General features: G+C 43.1%; 1 long non-coding RNA gene across 1 annotated transcript in view; it reads right to left on the bottom strand.

Moving 5' to 3' along the window:
* LOC308066726 overlaps positions 1-11264 on the bottom strand; it is a 44589-nt gene extending 33325 nt beyond the window's left edge. Inside the window, exon 1 of the long non-coding RNA XR_013929280.1 lies at positions 11150-11264. This is a non-coding gene — a long non-coding RNA (uncharacterized lncRNA). The remainder of the gene's footprint in view (positions 1-11149) is intronic.
* Positions 11265-19478: the final 8214 nt, after the last annotated feature.

The following is a 19478-nucleotide window of genomic DNA, read 5'->3' as shown; positions in this document are numbered from 1 at the left end:
ACAGTTGTGGGTTTTATGCAAGTGCCAGCATTAAATAGTATTATTTAAATTTGCCTCTAAATACTTGTTTGATAAGTAGGGATATGTATGATTTATTCATATCACAATTTACTGAAGCGTGTTAGCTGGGCTGTTTTTTTTCCTAATTTATACCCTACTGTCACTCTGTTTTTATATATATTAGTTTAAAAAGATTTGCCCAACTTAAATAAGAACAATTACAGAATTACAGAGCGGGATTACTTCTGAAGGGAAAAAAAAATAACCATGGCTTGTATTCTCAGTGGCTATTCTATTTGACTTCATCATTAAGAAAAGTATTCAGAGCATCTAAAGGGTAAAGAGTGGAGGAGTGTGTTTTCTTTTCGATATGATAGCTGCATTCAAGTTATTCTTTCCTTTACAATAGATTTTACCTAGCTTTATCTTCATAGGAAGCTGCTTTCAGTTGAAAAGCAGAAGTGAATAGGAGTGTCATGACATAGGATTAACAGTACAACTGGATAGTAAATCAAATGTTTGAGATGAAAAAATGTAGAATGTGACATGCATCAGGAGAATGAACCAGCAGCGTTTCACCGAGACGAGTGAACAGATAATGTATAATTATCTGCAGAGGTTCTTGAGACCTGGACTTTAATTCAACTTCCAGAAACACACGGCCCATTTTAACCAGTCAATCTCTGTAATGAATCTAATCACAATGTAAAACATTCCCAGGAACTGCGGGCCTTACAGAGTGCTAATTACAGATGAAACTAGCCTCAGCCTTCAAATAAAAAAAAAAAGGCATAAAGAAGGAAAGGCACAGTGTTTTAGCTGGACCTGTGACTGCAGTTTGGAGCAAGCAACACAACTAAAGAGAGATCTAACAAGTGCCAAAATGAAAGAACAAAATCAAGGTTTAAAGTCTTGCATATTTTTTTGTTTGACAAAACAATAAGCAGGAATGGTGACCTCTTGCTCTGATCAACAATATTTATCAGAAAACACATATTGCCTTCAGTTTCTTCTGCAACATGGCACTACTATCACAGTAACAAACCTACACCAAAGATAAATGCATTTGATCTTGCTACATGATTTGAATGCATTTGCGACTCTGTACTTATGGCTTAAATTCACTTTAGAGAGCAACTTGCAATACTTTTAACAGGCTCTAATCTCTCTGGTTTCAGTTTGAGACCAAGAGGCATTTCATATCATCAGCAGTGGATTTATATTGTATGCTTAGAAAATAGAAATGGATTTCCAGGGGGTTTAATTTATCAATATCTAGTCTTTATGGGAAACATTAGTTTGCATAGGAAAAGGGGTTAAAAGAAGGTTTAAATTATGTCTCTAATATTTCCTGAAAACTTTGCACAAAAATATTCTATGCCACAAAAGCCCATTAAATATTCAAACTTTAATATACATTCCTCAGTAACAAATGTACAGTTAGATAACACATAAAGAATTATGAATGACTAATTATATTTTGCATATTTACAGCAAAGACAATTAGCAAATAGCTTTTATATGCAAAATAAATGAAAAAGTAATTAAGATGCACTAACTAGAGCAGCAATATCAAGTCTGTTGTCTTGTGATTCATTCCTAACAAACATAATAATTATGCATTCATTGTCATATAATTAAAACAGCTCTGTCCTTTAGAAAACTGGTTATTTACTGTATAATAACCTGAAGAGTGGCAGAAGTTCCTCATAATGGTGAGAAGGATAATTAAATATTTCTTCCTGGTGTCTGCTCACTCAGTTGAGTTTATTATCTTAAACTTGTTCAAGAAAACATTTCCTCTGCAGTTCCCAAAGCTCATCTATTCACTGCTGGGAAAGTTTATGCCTTTGCCATGCCCCGCTCCCAAGCCAGCTATCCAAAACCTCTCTGGGTGCTGCCAAAATGGGCACGACATTAAAGCCCATTCCAGGATGAGAAAGCTCAGGGGTCCAGCCTAGGGAGGATGGGGATGCTCTGGTTAGAGCCTGGACGTCCTTTCTCCTCCATGCTATGACCTGGGTTGAACTTCTTCAGTGTCATTGCCGGAGGCGGCCACATGCTTCATTTTGTGCATTGAGAATATCCCCCCAACATGAATGCATGGGCACAGCAGTATCCTTGTAGTACCAGGAACTTACTCGCCCCACACCTCAGCTCCCCAGCTGTAACACAGGCACCACCGCACCTCCGCTCTCTGTCCTTCCCTATTTCCTTCATTTCCCAGCTCTTATTATACCTCAATAAAACATAATAAATTGTCCAGTCTCAACTGGAACCCTTAATCACTACTGAACAGAACAGTAATATCCAGTGCTGTAAGCCGTCTTTATAATATTAATATCATCAAGCACTTTTTTTTGTCTTAGAATTCTGTTTTCCTATAAACCTCCACTGCAGAGCCCACAGAGCTGCAGTGGAGGAAAAACAATGTAATTGCTTGGCTGCACGTACGGCTGGCCTGGATCAGTAATCGGATTTCCAGGGACTCAGTAGGTAAGGAGCAGGGCAGAGGGAGCCAGGTTCACCTACACAAGCTGGGACAGATGGACTTAGTTCATGCTGCAGGACAGACCTCATCCTCCTCTCCAAGACCTTGACATCAGTTCTTGCTCCTGTCCCAGCCACTCGCCTTGCCACGAAGGGAAGGGATGGCCATTCCTTTTAATGTTTCTCTGCCAGATGGGTTTTCCTCTTATTATTTGGGCAAAACTAGGTATGTTTTGCTGGTGGAGGGAGAACACCCAGATGTCAAAGGACACGAGGACCAGAGAGGTCCCCACGGGCAGAAGAGGACTCAGGATCAGCCTGGCATAGCCCTGTGCAGGGGGATCCAGGATAGCTTTAATTGCCTTCCGTCCCTATCGCCTCACTCCCATTGCTAGGAATATTTGGGATACCCTGATATTCGGTCTGAAGGGATGGGTCAGCTAGTCCCTGCTGCAATATGCGCAGAAGGAAAGACTCGAAGGACCTCAGCTCCCAGACACACTGGAAATAGCACTGTGCTTTTCACACAGTGGCCTCTGGAAGACAAGGGAGCTTTGCACAGATTTCTTAATACTCCAAGGGGAAAAACTCCCATAGAGCCCCTTTGGGCTTTGTTACACAATTCATTTACTCAGACTTTCTCGTCTGCTTGTTTCCATGTCAGGAATGCAGTGGCACTTCACCTGACCTACATGGAGGGACCCCTCTGGCTGCACCCCTGCAGTGTAAAAAAGTTTCTTTTAAGAGAATTATGCATCCTATGAAACTCAAGTCCCAAAGGGTCGCCATCCCACCCCATCTCTAATTCAGCACTTAGCGTTTAGAACAGAAAAAGGGGAGAGGTCATATTTTCTATTAAATCTTACAGAGCAGGTCTTTGCTGCTGCAGAGATTTCAGTATCTTTAGGCCACACTTACACTCCATAAGGCTGACCTGTTGCTTAGGTGGATTTCTTGACAGCTCTGTCTTCCTTTTACCCCCTTCAAACCGATCTCAGGAATGATTTGTACTTCTGCCGAGCAACCAGACTTACTTGCTTCTTGCATAACGAATACCTAGCCCATTGCCTGAGTCAGATGAGGATGAAGGGGAGGTTTGTGTAAGTACAGGCAATTCAGCTGTGATCCCTTTGAGATCCTGACCCATTTTCCCAGTCCTGCAAACCATCTCCACCACATATGGAAGAACAGGGAGCATTAGCCATCCTATGGGGAGTATTAGACCTCCTACAGGAACCGCGAGCTCCCTAGAGCCTACAAGGTGTCAGGATACAGTGGGTCTGTGCCCGGCTCTGCACAGAGCTGTCAGGATGATAGACTTAACCTCCCTCTGTCCCTGTTTACCCAAAGTAAGAAGATTGTAAGGCTTAGTTAATGTTTGTAAGTGCCTCAGGGTTCTTATACGATAGGCGTTATGTACATGCAAGTGTATTATAATACATGTCATAAGGAGAATTAATAAACCATAATGTATTAATTTTAAGGTAGCAGACACTCTTGCATGATAGCCTTTCCAGCTGCTTCTTTAAAGGCACGCAGAAAATGACATTTAAGTTAAAATCGGGTTAAATAAAAAGAATTCAGTCAATCACTACTGGATACTGAGTCAGTAAATATCAATTATATAAAATGAGTCACTGATAAGAACTTTGATAAAATCAGGTATTAGGGAAAGGACACTTGGAGAGACAGATGTGACACATGCATTCATTTCAGAAGTCACGCTGCTCTTTTTGGAAACCGGGATTTTATTTTGGGCACCTCTATTTTCTTCATGGCTTTTCAAAATACTGGGGACCCCAGCAAGAGCTGGGCATAAAACCAGGATTGCTCTTTTGCCTCAAAATTCCGATGGCGGACAGTATGAGCCCCCAGGAGAGAACCAGGAGGTCCTCTATGACCTTATCTGACATCATGGTGAGAACCAAAAGCCCTTTAAGCATTCCCAAATGTAGAGGCATACCTGTGCTGTAGGTACTGGAAGGAAGTAAAGTGTAGGCAAAGCAGGGTGAGCAGGGTTGCCATGTAACCGTGGCTGCTCCTAGATCTGTTAAATGAGGGATGACACTGAAGTAATACTGGCTTCAAGAAGTAGGATGGACTAAGATTTGCCTCTGGCCCGGATTCAGGAAGGCAGTGATGTACAAGCAGAGCTTTGAGTGGTGGAGGATCCCGTGGAGAGCTCCAGGACCTCACTGGTGCTTACAGAGGCATGTGTTAACAGAAGCAGTCTCTGTATTTCAGCTTTTTCTTTAATCTTAGATCAAAAGCTGGTTTCTTTTACCTTTCCAAGGTGCTGCACCCCTCGCATTTCTCCTTTTGCTGGAGAAGTCACCCCCAGCCACATCCCCCTGGGCACAACCTCAGCGTGGCGATGGGCCAGCCACTGGGCACTACCTACACTATAGGTACATATATCCCTAATTACGGGTAGGGATAAGAGGCCTTTGGTAAAAGAAAAATGAGCCCTTTCTCTCTCTCTGCGTAAAAGAAAGAGCGTAAATAAAATTCCAGCAGCTACAAGCTGGCGACATTATACTGTCATAATCCAGAAATGAACATTGATTCTGAAGAAGTCGCTTCTTCAAACTTTAACGCAACAATTAAGTATTCCATTGTCATGGCTCAATTAAATGGTATGGCCTGAGAAAATTGGGGATTGTAAAGTGAGGATGGAATGTGCTTTGATCCTCTTTCCAGGGTTATTGTTTCATTAATAAATGAACATGTCATTTGTCTCACCAGAGGGAGCTCCTGCCCTCCAGGCTTTTTCCCTTTTTTGTTCAGGTTTTATAAAGATGAATTTCCAGTGCTCTGAAATACCATGGATTAGTAGTTAAGCCTGACAGCACTTCGGGGAGTAGTGGGCTTAAAGTGCCTCACACAGGTCTCCAAAGCACTTGTTTACTAATAGAGGAAATCAGCGACCGTCTGCAGCTGCTGATATCGCATTACCATTTGGAAAGACAGTAGCTGAGATAACAAATCACACAGTTTTAATAATTACTCCTGCATTCCAGTTTTTTGTTTCCTGCGTAACTGCAAAGGCTGGATTTCTTCCAAATAAACAGATAAAAACAGTATGGAACTTTTATCTTTTAATGATAATGACAACACATCATGTTTCACTAAAAGTTTCCTGCTGAATTTTTTTCTGATTTCTAGAGTTTCAATAAAATGTAATTATACTTTATAATTCCACTCTTTTAATCTTCACTTCAAAAACTATTCACAGTTAGCAAGTTTGCTAGGCACGGAGAGGGGGTGAGGAGCAGAAGCGGACTTCCCCCACATCGGGCTGTTCATAAATTCTGTCTGGGGGTAAACCTGTCATTGAAACGGCACAAACCGAGCTGCTTTGCATTCAAATTAATACCTAGTTTAATTTGAATATAAAATAGCTCCATTTATGTGGTTATTAAGAAAAAGTAACAAAACCGTTTGGCAATGAATGGATGTTTAAGATAGGATACACTTGCAACCTATTTCTTTTCCCTTCTTGGGGGTTTTTTTCTTCTTTTCTAATCCTTTGGATACTTTGATATCACAATCTTCTCCTACCGATAGATTAGGCTTTAAAATGAAACAATACCTATGATATCCGAATGGTTAATTTTTGACTCTGGGAGTCAAAAAGTTCCCATTATCCCAATACTAAATCAGACTTCACAGGTTTTGTTCGAGTACATCTTCCCATCTTGTCCTTTGCAACGGTCAGAGAAAAGCCAGCGATTTCATTAACCACTTTTCTTGCTAAATATTTTCATAGACTTAGGAGGGCAGAGAAGAGGAGGAAGAGAAGAACACCACAATTATGCCTTCCTCTTCCAACTGAAAATGTCCAGACTTAAAGGTAAGGTAAACTTTTCTCACAGCTTTTAGTTTGCTTACCACCAGCCCATGTTCCACTGGGTGATTAAAGAAAGCTTTTTTAAAGCATTACTTCAGAATGATCTTAATTGGTGCAAGGTTGAGCCCTTTCTAGGAGGGGAGGGAAAAGGTTGAATAGCCTTTTCAAGTCACATGAAAGTTTCTAGGATGAATGTACGATAATTAGATTAATAAGTAGCTTAATTTATCACAGCTAAGGATTTCAACAGCCACACATTAGAGCAAGAAAAAAAAGATTAGTGTGATTCCAGTTTGTAAAAAATTGTACTGAAACTCGATTAACCTTAAATACAAAGTGCCTTTCTTTTTGTGTGTAAATTCAGTAGTTAAGGGGGAAAAAAAAACACTAAAATAATCAGAAAAGTCCTGTTCTGTTCCTTTGTGTTCGCTAGCTAATGAGAGATATCGGGGTTGTACAAAACAACTTTTCCCTGCGAGGTTATTCTTCCTAGAACATGGATTTATTTAAATGAAATCTGCAATCCCTACCACTGTTGTGAACCCTGAAGATCTGTGTGAGGTGTGAGATGATGTGTGCAGGGGTTGAAAATAGCTCTAGCACCAGCTATTTTCATCTTAAAATAAAAGTGAAGCAGCAAAAAAATAGGTGAAGTATATATTCTAGCATAATGCAAAGTTATAGTCACCTTAGTCCTGGCAATGAAAAAAGGGGTGAGCAGAAGCCTGGGTGCTGGGCAAAGATATGGAAAAAAAAACCTGTAGCCAAAGCTAACGTGGAGCGTGCAATTAGGGATGACAATTAGCCGTGCAATATTTGTTCATGCCAAGCATGAGGTCTACAACACAGCGTCATTTCGACAGTGCTCCCCGTTGCTGGTATCAGCCTAAAATAAAATGTGGCAAACACAGGAGCAGAGCAGCAAGTTGGTGCAAAAAAATCTCACTCGCTAATGGGAGATCTGTGTAAAATATTGCCAGACCATCCAGCTTTCCCCTTGCCACCGTCTCTGCTTCCTTACAGGACAATCCCTCAATAGAGAGTGAAATCTGCTGTGCTTTCTGATGTTGCCATCCACCACCAAGGTTGCTTTCGGTGGTGTCATTATTTATCAGTGCTAACGTCAGATTTCATTAATCTAACTCCTTAACACTTGTATCACAGCAGACAAAAATTCCCAGTGCTTTTTATTAAGACAGCTGGCACTGGGGCTAGCAAAGCCCATGGAAGGTTCTGGAGAGTGGTGGTATCGTTCCTGTCAACGCTCGACAGCTATCATCATTTTGAGGAGGCCTAATGCAAACCCAGCGGCAGCGAGATGTGAGATGCTGCTGGGTTTGTGACTCACTCCCTGTCCTGAATTCCTCTTTGAAAGGGGACGATAAGGGGGACAATCGGTTCATATTTGTAGGAAACTGCAAATGAAACTACAGAGCCAAAAAAAAAAAAAAAAAAAAAAAAAAAGAAGAAGAAGAAGAAAAAAGAACAAAACCCCATAATGAAATGAGAAAGGAGGACGGTTTCTTTAATTTTATCTCGCACTTAAGAGATGACTAAGAGCGCTAATGAAAGGGAGCGTAATTATAGCCCAGATAGTGCATATTGCACACGCCGTAACGTCAGAAAGGTTAACTCTGGCAAAGAGAGATCATACAAATCAAAGTGGCTGAGGGCACTCATGCATCGGCCTGTTTGATAAGATTGATAACTGTAACCAGTAGCTTAGGACAATCGATTTCCACTGCCGGGGATCTCTCTGGATGTTCTCATCTTTTCTTCTGTTTACATGAAAGTGAAGCTTTAAAGATGTTTTATCATCTAATGGTGAATATGACACACAGTTACAAACAGAATCTTTTTTTAATCTCAGAATGGAAAATTTAAGCGGGGCAGTGATTCGCTTTAATTATGTATATTGAACAAATTTGAAGAGATGAGAAGAAACTTGTTTTTCAGCCCACTGAACCCAAGTGCTTGCCTGTAATCTAAAATGGATATCTAATTATTGTTTAACATTATTTATTTAGGAGGAGTTACGACCTCTAATTTGCCTTTAAATGATTAATTTAGTGTTTAAATAAAGCTCCTTTTATTTAATAATGTTTCCTTTAACCAATCTTCACTAATGTCAATAAACTCTTTGTTTAACCTTCTTAAAGGAAACATTTTCTCAGCTCTGAGACAATTATGAATTACCAAAACCCATATAGAAAATGAGCTAAGTAATTATCTAATATTATTGCAGTGTGCTTAAGAAAAGAATATTCCACACCAATAACATAAGGCAGGAGACAGGAAACAAGGTTTTTCTAAATATTGAGCATTTTAAGCAATCTGCCTCTTTTTGAAGTGACAAGGCAGCATGGAAATACCCAAAAACACTAATAGCTTGGCTAAATAAACTTATCCACTTCTAGCAGCATCCTTAAGTGGTGCTTAGTTCAGGTCCCAGGCACAAACCAAGCAGCACAAATATCCCCACTCCATATGTAGAGAGATGGTCCGATGAAATGCTGGTGCCCTCATCCTGTCCCCTGCCCTCAGCAGGGTACCCTCCCCCACAGCCAGGGTGACTCTGCACCACCACGGTGCTCCCTCAGTGCCCAGGACCAGGCAAGGGAGCACCAGCCACTGCCCAAAAACTCCACTCCAGACCTTCGGCTGTTTTCTGAAGCTGACTCTCACACATAGATATAGTGGCACGTATATATCATAGTAGAGTATATACTGGCCACTGATTTTGAAAGTGAGCAAGCACCTTTTGGGACTCCAAGTGGTACTGCTGTGTTTTGACTATTGAACACCATTTCTATGCAATAAATCATGTTTGTGGTAATGCATAGGCTTTCCTGGTCTTGCTTAGATCCTCTGTACTTTGCTCTAAGTACACCGGAGCTGGGAAGACCACAGGAAAAAATAGGTAATACCAGGGCAAATTGATGTCCAAGAGGCCAGAAAGTGGCAGGAGGTAAGGAGGGGAGGAGAAAGAGGCAGAGCTCCCAGCAGAAGCCAGATGAAACAGAAAAGCCAGGAGTGGGGGCAAGTGGTGAGAAGGAGTAAAGAGACTTTAAGAGTCTGCAAATAATCCAAGGAGTGAGGCTCACAGGATCACAGAAGTGTTGAGATGGCAGGGTCGTCCAAAAGCAGCTCAGGCAGGACCAGCTACAGCAGGCTGCCCCAGACCATGGCCAGCTGGGGTTCAAGTATCTCCAGATGCAGATTCCATAGCCTCTCTGGGCAGCCTGATCCAGTGGTCAAACACCTTCATGGCAAAAACAGATTTTCTAATGTTCAGATTGAGTTTTCTGTGCTCATGCATGGGATGAGGTCCCAGTCTTGGGCTTCTCTTATTCCTGACCCAAAATCTCACTGTGGGTACCAAGGAATGTCCCCCACAAGTGAACACAAGGCAAGTTCATTTTTATAGTGGGAGAAAAGCCTGAAGCTGCTCAGTAGTGGGAAAGCACTGGGATGGAAACACCTGTCTCCTGAAGATGAGTCAGGACGATGGTCCTAATAGTCTGGGAAAAGAAAGGATGGATAGATGGACCACAAACTGGGAAAGGGAAATAATTGCAGCAAGTTCTCAGAAGAGAGTAACCAATGTTGAGAGACGTGTAAGTCCCAACCAAGCATTAGCAGCAGAGCTACAGGACATACTGAGAAATGTCTGGCCTCCCCTTAACCACGTGGGCTACTGTCCGGAGCTTGAGTGATGGAGGTCTGAACAAAAGTTGTGATAATTTCTAACTTGGGAAATGTGCTGTCCTTATTATAGGCAGAGTTGAAAAGTTCCTCACATTCACAGCTGTACCCTTGAGCCGCAAAAGCAGCAGCAGAGCATGGGGGTTTTCTGTGCCATTACTCCTTCCAGGTCTTGTTGAAGACCCCAGGCAAAAGAAGGAGAGCAAGTGTCCAAATTTGAATGAAGGGGGCTGAGCAACAGGGAAGGGCAGAATGAAACCCATAGCACCTCAGATGTACAGGAAGAAGGAAAGGCAGGAAAATAGGTGTGCAATAAGCATTTATACAAACTCTTGGGAGTAATAAAGGAGGTACCTGGTCCCAGGGGCCAGATCATGGCTCCAAGCTGATGGTGAGGTGCACAGAGATGTATGCTGGCACTAATCTGGGATCCAGGAGGAGCAAAGCTACATTGGTGTGGCTCCAAGCTCAGCTAGTATTAGGCAACTTTCACAGCATCTTGCTCTTTCTCTCCCTTTTGGGATGCTAGGAGCTCGGGAGCAACGTGATGGGACTGGCACACCCAGCCAGGAGCAGAGCTCCCTGCCCACCTGAGACTGAGGAGTCACCCAGGGGCATCAGCACTGCTGCTCCCCAAATCCTGAAAACACCCACAGAACCCCTGCTCTGCTCTTAGTTTCTCCTTTCCCTAACACAAAAGATTCCCCTTTGGCCTTTTTCTTTTTTTTTTTTTTTTTTCAAACTGGCAAAAAGCTTTTGACTATTTATTTTCTGAAGTTTTGACATTACCATTTCAATATTTTCTTTCCCAACCAGATGGGCTAAGTAAGACCTTATCCAAGTTGTAGATCTCTAAACCAAGAAAAATCTCTAAACCCTGATCCTTAGTTCTTCACAGTCTATAACTGGGATGACACACTGGGATGCCAATTTGCAGCCGGTTTGGTAAGAGGAGTATCTGTGCTCAGCTTATTCATTCTCTCCCATCTTTGTCCTGACACTTGTGAAACCCCATTCCCTGAAAAGTCAGAGCATCTGAGGCCACACAACAACAGAGTCCAGCCAATGCCACCAATACAACCAGGAGTGTATTTTAACACTCACCTGCAAGCTGACTTCTGTGTAAGTGATGATTTGGATCCACAAAATTAACAAGGAGTTGCTAGGAGACCCCCAAACTCCTTTCCAAAGTGAGCAGACTTGGGATGAGCTGCCGCCATGACATCCCTTCGATGCTGGACCAGCATGTATGGAGTAAAGAAGATTTGAATCCCACCTCCAGCTTTGCCCATTGTTCTCCATGTGGGCTTCTCTTTCCAGGGAATGCATCTGTGCAGTCGAGATATTCAAGGAGGGACAAGACTCCCACAGCCCCTACGTGAAAGGTGAATGAAAGGACGGTGAGCTGCCTTAATTCAGACTGCAACCCACCATGAACTGTTGTCCCCTGACATGTGGTAGGAAGCAAAGTACAATCTTAGCTGGGTTACAGGTAAATGGGCAGACGTGTTTGCCCTCAGACAGCCTGAGGACACACCACCCTCCTCTGAACACAGAGTGTTAAAAGAGGGACCTTCTTTTAAATAGCTGTTTACCTGCAGGCTGCTAACGCCATGAATAGCCAGCTGCTCATTAAGGGTCAAGAAGGGCCTGGTTAAAAGGTCCTGCCCCACCTTTGATGCAGCATGGAGAAGTCCCTTGGGACTTGCTTGGCAGTGCAACAACATACAGAGCTGACCCACAATACACACTGGAGCCCTCCTAACATTAGGTGACATGGCTTGCCCTAGCAGGCATGGGAGGAATTTTCCCAAGAAACACCCAAAAAACCCTGCTGTGATATAAAGGAGACAAATTCTCTCTGTCAGCCTATGTGCAGTCCCCAAACAGGGATAGGACACATCCAACCTTTTTTATTCTTATTTTAAAACCATGGTATTGTGACTTTTTTTGAATCCCAGACAGGTAAGAATAAGGTGAAGGATTTCTTGCATCCACCACTTCTTTAAAGAGGACTTGCTCTGCACTCTGAGCTGCTAGAGAGCCTTACTAACCTAAAATAAGTAAAAATTTACACATCTGATTAGCAAAGAAATAATTTTGCTTTTTTAACTTCTGCTTGCTTTGAATCAGCCCTGTAAAATTCCCCCTGCCTTCATAGACGGGAATAAATAATACTGTTTGATGAATGAATAAAATATCAGGTAGGAAGTGTCTTGTTTGTCTGTGTCTTCATTATCTCCTTCCCCGTCCTGCTGAGTTAGTGCATGGACTGTGTGTCTGGACCAGCGTGTTCTTCTTTACTGGTCATTCACTGTTTGGTTTGTACTAGCAGCTACCAGCTGGGAGCCCTGGACATAGGTTAAGATCGAAGGTGTTCAATGCTGTACAAATAACAAATAAAAAGATAATCCCTCCAGAATAAAGTGCAGAGTTTTGCCAGATTTTGGGTTTCCCTGGACGTTTTTCCTTGCTAGAGCCTTCATACAAATGTTAAATATGAAGCAGGGAATGGTTCAGATGATGAATCATCGTTTTTCTCTTTTTTCCTTTTGTAATTATTTAGAATGACAACATTATGTATGGATTTTTCTTTGAGCTGCCCATCATTTAGATTATGATGGTCAACTTTTACAGCCAAGTGCAGAATTTGGAATTGTTTGGGGGGGGGGGGGAGGGGAGGGGGGGGGGAAAGGCCAATTCCAGTCACAGGAGAGGAAAAATTGAGAGAAAATTTCAAAATAGAAGGCTTTTTTTAAGGACATGCAAAACCCCTAAAGAGATGTAACCACTCTTACTGGAAGAGGTGTGCAAGACTCCTTTCTTTCAATTCCCCATTTATTTCTCTCCTTTTCTAGTGAAGGCAGGTAATCTCAGATTATTTACTAGCATCTCATTTCCAACTCACAAGAAACCCCTCAAAGCCAGAAAAAAATACTCTCTGTCAGCCTGTTTTTGTTTTGCTCTCGTGTTTATTTTCATCTTAACATTAATTGCCCCATAACGTCTGCTTGGTTTTATCAATTAGCCTTTGCAGTGGGAAAATATTTTAGCGCCTAATACAGCGTAATGATTTTTTTCCCTATTTGCCAAGGGGGTTATTAATAAATGTCCCCACTGGGGTTACAACTCTGGTGCTCTGGTGTTTGCTTTAGGGGAAATGAGGGATTGGAGGAAAATCCTAACCAAACGGAGCTATAATTAGAGCGAAAGCAGCTGCAATTAGAAGTATATGTTCAACGACACCCACGGCACTCGGGGACAAACCTCCCCTCAACTCGGGCAGGGGTGGCAGCAGAAAGTCTGCCACTGCAAAAAGGAGAAAGCTCTTGGTTTTCCGGCTTTTCCAGGTGCTGCAGCAAAGATTTGCACCGGCTGCCCAGTGCATTTCTCCAAGGTTTTTTCAGCAGAGGAGTGCTGGCCCAGCAAAGCCAACAGCAGACTCCTCCGAGCCGGGATTTTACCCTGATCTCTCACTCCTCACTATTTATTTAGCCTGAACCACTGCCACCAGCGCTGCTGGGCTCTCTGGTTAGCTGCCAGCCCTGAGCAGGCCCTTCAAATGGCACATCTCGGTGCACATCAGACATCCACACTATTTCCCATGGAGTCCTCTCCTGTGGCTGCAGGTACTCCAAGGTTGGACAGCAAAGCCTGGCAGACCTTGTTCTCCTCCCTGCTGCCACAACAGACTTTGTTCGCGGAGAGAAAAAAAACAGGCACCGTCCCTTTGGCTTTTCTGTCTGTACAAATCTAAATTCTCCATCACCAGGAAATGAGGCAGTTAACAGGCTGTCCTAGCAAAATTCAGTCCTGTCATCAGATACAGGTTTCTGGAAAGCCAAACTGGAAGAAGTTCTGCACCTGTCAAGAATTCAGGCTGAGTTAAGTATTAGGGTTTGATTTAATCAATTAGCCGAACAACAAGTTTAATAATAAACACTTTCATACAGCAAGGACACATACAGAATTAAAAAATGCAGCAGATGTGCAATTCTGCTTAATATGGCTTTTAGCTTAATTCATCTTATTGCAGAAATCTGTAATTCTCATGGTTTGGTTTCTGAACAACAGCTACTGATGTAACCTTTTGTCTTTCCCTGGCTTTTTTTGACCAAAAAAACTCCAAAACAAAACAAAAACAATTACTATTATAGCACTATTAGCTTTGAGGATTTACAGCTTTGCTTCTTTCACAGCAGAGCTCAGAAGTAATAGAATTTACTCTGGGAAAACCTGATCGTGTCCTTGTGAGTCTCTCTAGACCTTCTCATATTGGGGTCCCATATAGGCACCCCATATAGCCCTTTGTAGGAAACAGGTTATTGCCAACATAAGCTGGCTGGCTATGGAAGCTTATGTTTGAATGACACCTCCCATTCCACCACACTTTAAAAAAAAAGATACTTTTTAAAAATCCTGTTCTGTGTTAGACTCCAGATAAATGCCAACCCAACAACATCAACTAAAAGTAAATCATGGTCACTGGAATGGATCCAGTATTTACACCTGCAGAAAGCAGACAGAAAGCAGCAGTAAAATGCAAGGATGTTCCACACGCCTGTCCACCACCTATATGTGATACAGGTGCTGGGACCACAAGAAAGCAGATTTCCCTAAACACCCAAAAAGATGCAACCTCCTTCCTGCAGATTGCTGAACACCAGAAAAGTCACCTGAATGAGGATAGGGCTTGTTGCCTGATTTGCCTCTTCCTCCAGATCCTGGATCTCTGTTTTAACCAGAAGAGCTCTGGTGGACCTTGGGACTACTGATTTTCCAGTGTGAATGAACAGAGATTAAAGGTAACCAAATGAAGAATCCAGTGATTATTTGTGTTGCAAACCGGCCTGAGAACCATGCACAATGGCCACCGCGGCACAGCAAGAGACAGCCCTGCCCTGCTGAACAGCCACTCTGAACACGCGGTCCATAGGGCTGTGTGGGAGAAGCAGGTATCCACCAGCATTTCTGCAGCAAGGAGCACTGTTCCCAGAAGGTGTGCGTATTTTATACCCTATTTGTACTTCAAGCAAAGCATCCAGGAGCTGCACAGAGGAGTTGGGAACTGAGCCTGCAGGACAACATCAGAGCACCTTTTGCTATAAACCAAACATTTCTGTCCTGAGAAAACCAAAGACATCATTTCCACCAACTTCAGGAGGGCCCAGGCCCAGCTGGTGGCCGCTCTGATTCCTGGCCAGGCATTCACCACAACTAAATATTTCTTCTAAACCAGAACCTTTCCAAATTGCCCTCAAAGTACCAGTTCTGCTTTTCTAATTCTGCAGGACCAAGTGCAAGGTCCCACACGTGGGTGGGGGCAATCCCAAGCACAGATACAGGCTGGGCAGAGAACGGATCGAGAGCAGCCCTGAGGAAGGCTCGGGGGTGTTGGTGGACGAGGAGCTCAGCATGGCCCAGCCCGGAAAGCCAACCGTACCCTGCGCTGCATCACCAGCGGCGTGGCCAGCGGGTCGAGGGAGGGGATTCTGCCCCTCTGCTCCGCTCTGGTGAGACCCCTCCTGCAGCTCTGTGTCCAGTCTGGGGCCCCCGGCATCAGGGGGACACGGACCTGCTGGAGCGAGTCCAGAGGAGGCCACGGAGATGCTCAGAGGGCTGGAGCCCCTCTGCTGTGGAGACAGGCTGAGGGAGTTGGGGCTGTTCAGCCTGGAGAAAAGAAGGCTCCGGGGAGACCCTATAGCAGACTGCCAGTAGCTAAAGGAGCCTTATAAGAAAGGTGAGGATAGACCTTTTGTTAGGGCCTATAGCAACAGGACAAGGGGGAATGGTTTTAAACTAAAAGAGGACAGCTATAGATGAGATATGAGGAAGAAGTTCTTTACTGTGAGGGTGGCGAGGCGCTGGCACAGGCTGCCCAGAGCAGCTGTGGATGCCCCATCCCTGGCAGTGTCCAAGCCCAGGCTGGATGGGGCTGGGAGTAACCTGGGCTGGTGGGAGGTGTCCCTGCCCGTGGCAGGGGGCTGGAACTGGATGGTCTTTAAGGTCCCTTCCAACCCAAACCATTCTACAATTCTGTGAATTCTAGAGACATCCAACAATTTCGTTTCTTCTATTTCCTTCTCCTTTGAGTGGAGGGGTAATTACGTGTCTCCCCGTGCATATCTTTAATCACACAGTATTTGCACACTATATATGTGTATTGTGGACCTTTAATACTCAAAGAAGCTTATAATTGATTTTAAATGTTGTTTTAAAGGGATACGCATTACACTAGGGATATGTGTATGTATACATGTGTATTAGTACACCTATAGGTATACATATACAATAAACATGAGACCCTCTGCAGCTAACCGTAGAGCTCAGCACTGTACCCCTTCCCCACTATGCTTAAGGGTCTAAAATAACCACCAGGCTTTTAAAGTTACTTTTATTACCTTACCACCACCAGAAACAGCACAACCTTGTGCAGCTGCTTTGACACAGACGTTAATTTTCACTTGCAGCTGTGGCAATTAGAAAGTGTACTTAATAGAGTGTCATGTTAATTGTTGCAGAGTTAACCAATTTCTCCATTTAATTGTCGATTGATTAACCTATTGAAATGGTAAGTGACTCAGTTTCCTTCCAGAACAAACAGCAGCCACATATTGTAGCTTCATCCAGCTGGAGGGGGTACTCTGTGATTTGCTCAGCCTCAGTGTGCTGGTATTTTTCTACACCTCCCTGAGCTTTTAATTAGATGAGCCAATTTTACATGTATTTGTCTGCTGGAAAGGTTATCTGTGCCGGAGCTGACCTGCAGAGACAAGGTTGAGCCTAGCAGTCTTAACAGAAAAGGATTTCAGCTATGACTGCTGTACTTGATTGCATTGTAATGGTAATTAACTTAAGACTTTGCCTCCCTCAATGTTTTTTGTAGCTAACTATGCAATGAGATGTTTCCTCTGTCATATATATGCACTTATTAAGCTCTCATTGGATTCTAATATGCATGCAAATAGTCAAGAGTTTCTTAAGGCTAATACTACACTGTGTAGATTGTAGTGTCATTAAGTCACTACAAAGATGTAGCCTGCAGCAAAACTTATAAGTTTTTTTTTTTCTTTTTCTGCTAGTGCATGTGAGGATTTGATTTTCCATTTTTGTGCTTTTTTTTCAACCTAAAGGAGGAAAAATTCCCTCTACACACTCTTGCTCCTTTTTATCTGAAGGATTCTGTGTGAGAGTGCCCGTTTTAACAACTTTCCCAGCGAGCCCCAAAATGTACTTGTGTTTTTAAAGGAAGATCCCGATGTCCTTAATTCCGTTTTTTCAAGTTGGTTTGTAATCCACCCCCATTCCTACTCCTTTCTCTGGGCGGCTCGTTTGAAAGCCCTCGGTATCTCCTGTGTTTCTGCATGTTCTTTTACAGTACGGCGCTGTCATTTAATTACGAGACAATCCCCCACAACTGAGCAAGCATTTTCATCATTGATAATGTTGGTAGCAGGCAACTGAGACAAAATGATTACAAACCTATGTTGCGCTCAATAGTCCTTTAGAGGATTTCTCTCTTAATAGTCCTGGCTCATTCATGTTTGGTCCAGTACATTTGTTCTTTAAAAAAGGCATAGATTAGAAGAGTTTCAGGGTAGGTTAATAACTCAACTGAAAATGGCTGCTTGCATTGTCAAAGTCTGTTCCTGCAGTTGCCTGGTGCTTTCTTCAGTTCTTCCACACTGCAGCTTTGGCCCAGTTGGTAAACAGCTTAAGTCCAGACATCTTTTCATTCTCGGCGAAGCAGATTGAAATAAAAATGCATATAAGTGGCGACTGACTGGCGCTGGCCTGACAATAGCCTGTAACATTATGCAAGGGTATTTACATAGGAATAAGGCCTTGGTAAAGAAGACGGGGGCAATTAATGACTAGGGCCACACATATAACGAAAGTTTGTCCAATCTTTTCTTCAATAAAGATCTTTTGTAAAGTACTATGGAAACTCATGGAGGCCCCCAAACAGAGTAGGAGAGGGACTTTTGTGGTGGTTTTTTTTTTTTTTTCGGTTGGATAGGTGTTTTTGTTTCAACTTTGAGTTAAAAGGGCCAAATTTTGTAAAGATAAAATGTAATTCTTCTGTGGTTTTGGATTTTTACTATTATGACTTTTTTTTCCCTCCTTTTTTTTTTTTTTTTTTTTTCATAGGAATTGGGTTTGTGTGGCTTTCTCCCTAGGAGAATGAGTGGAATAAAGAAATAGTGAATGATGTGCCTCAGCCAGGCAGGGTGGTGGAGGTGAAGTGTTCCAAGGACTCCTGTTACAACGCTTGACTTCTCCTGCGAGCACAGGTTTGGAATTTTAGCTAATTTGTAAGCATTTAGAGCCTGATTCTGATCTCTCTTACACCTCAGCAGTTCTGCTGGTGTTGTCAAACCGCTTCCCAGCAGATGCAAGATAGGCAGCTCCGCCTTCCAAATTTGGCTTTTTCCTTCATTTTGTCCTGGTGGATTTGGGCATGAGTGATTTTGACAAACCGAGGAAGCCCCATGCTCTGGCTCCCGGCTTCGGTGCCAAAGGCGGAGCAGTGTCAGCAGTGGGTGTTGCGGGGACATAGCCCAGGGCAGAATCTAACCCCAAGGCTTCATCCTGCCAGATGGGATGCTCTCCCCCAGGCTCAAAGACACAAATAATGAGCCCATTTCTCTGGGAGAGACCAGTAATCTCCCGGGGCAAGGACAGCACAAAAGAGTCACAGCTGATGATGCCTCCCCCAGCGGACTTGAGTCAGTGGGTTTGCATATTTTGGCGCAGTGTAGACACACCACTTTGGATCTGAAGCTATTGCCACCATGATGAGGCTCCTGAAAGGCTCGTCATCAACTCTGTATCCTCCTTCAATGTCTCTTTTTCCTTCTCAACAAATTTAAGCCACTGTCCTCTTAAGTCTCACCTGTCCCCATGGAAGTGTCGAGGACCATATTTTTTTCCGTGGGCTGCCACGGCATGTCTGTTGATGGCAGTTTGAATATGACCACACGAGCTAGGCGATTTTAATTTCAGGCTCATCCATTGGTCTTTGAAGACTTTGCTATTATTCTAACGACTGTGGAGGGCTCCTTGGTTTGGGTTGATGCTGTAACTTTTTTAACATGCTGTTCAGCACACCATTAGTCTCTTTCTTGAAAGCAGAGCAGGGATCCTACTGCTCAACCCGTGTTATGTGTTCAGTAAGTCAATCCTTAGGCAGGCATGAATGAGAAAAGCCCCACTGATTTCTCTACAGTTCTGCCAAGATTTACACCATTTCATGATCTACTACGGAACCCTTTTCCTCTTAGATAGAGATTTTTATAGCAGAATATAACTCAAAGAAGACAGAATTACATTTCTCAAGACACCCTATCATGCCACTTTCTTTCTCCAAAATAATTCTAAAAATCAACTCTCCCATGGGAATTAACTCCTAAAATGCTTGCTGGACATTGCA

The sequence above is a fragment of the Falco punctatus genome, assembly GCF_963210335.1.
Source record: "Falco punctatus genome assembly, chromosome: 7".
Classification (NCBI taxonomy): domain Eukaryota; kingdom Metazoa; phylum Chordata; class Aves; order Falconiformes; family Falconidae; genus Falco; species Falco punctatus.
This window is presented reverse-complemented; position numbering and strand designations above follow the sequence as displayed.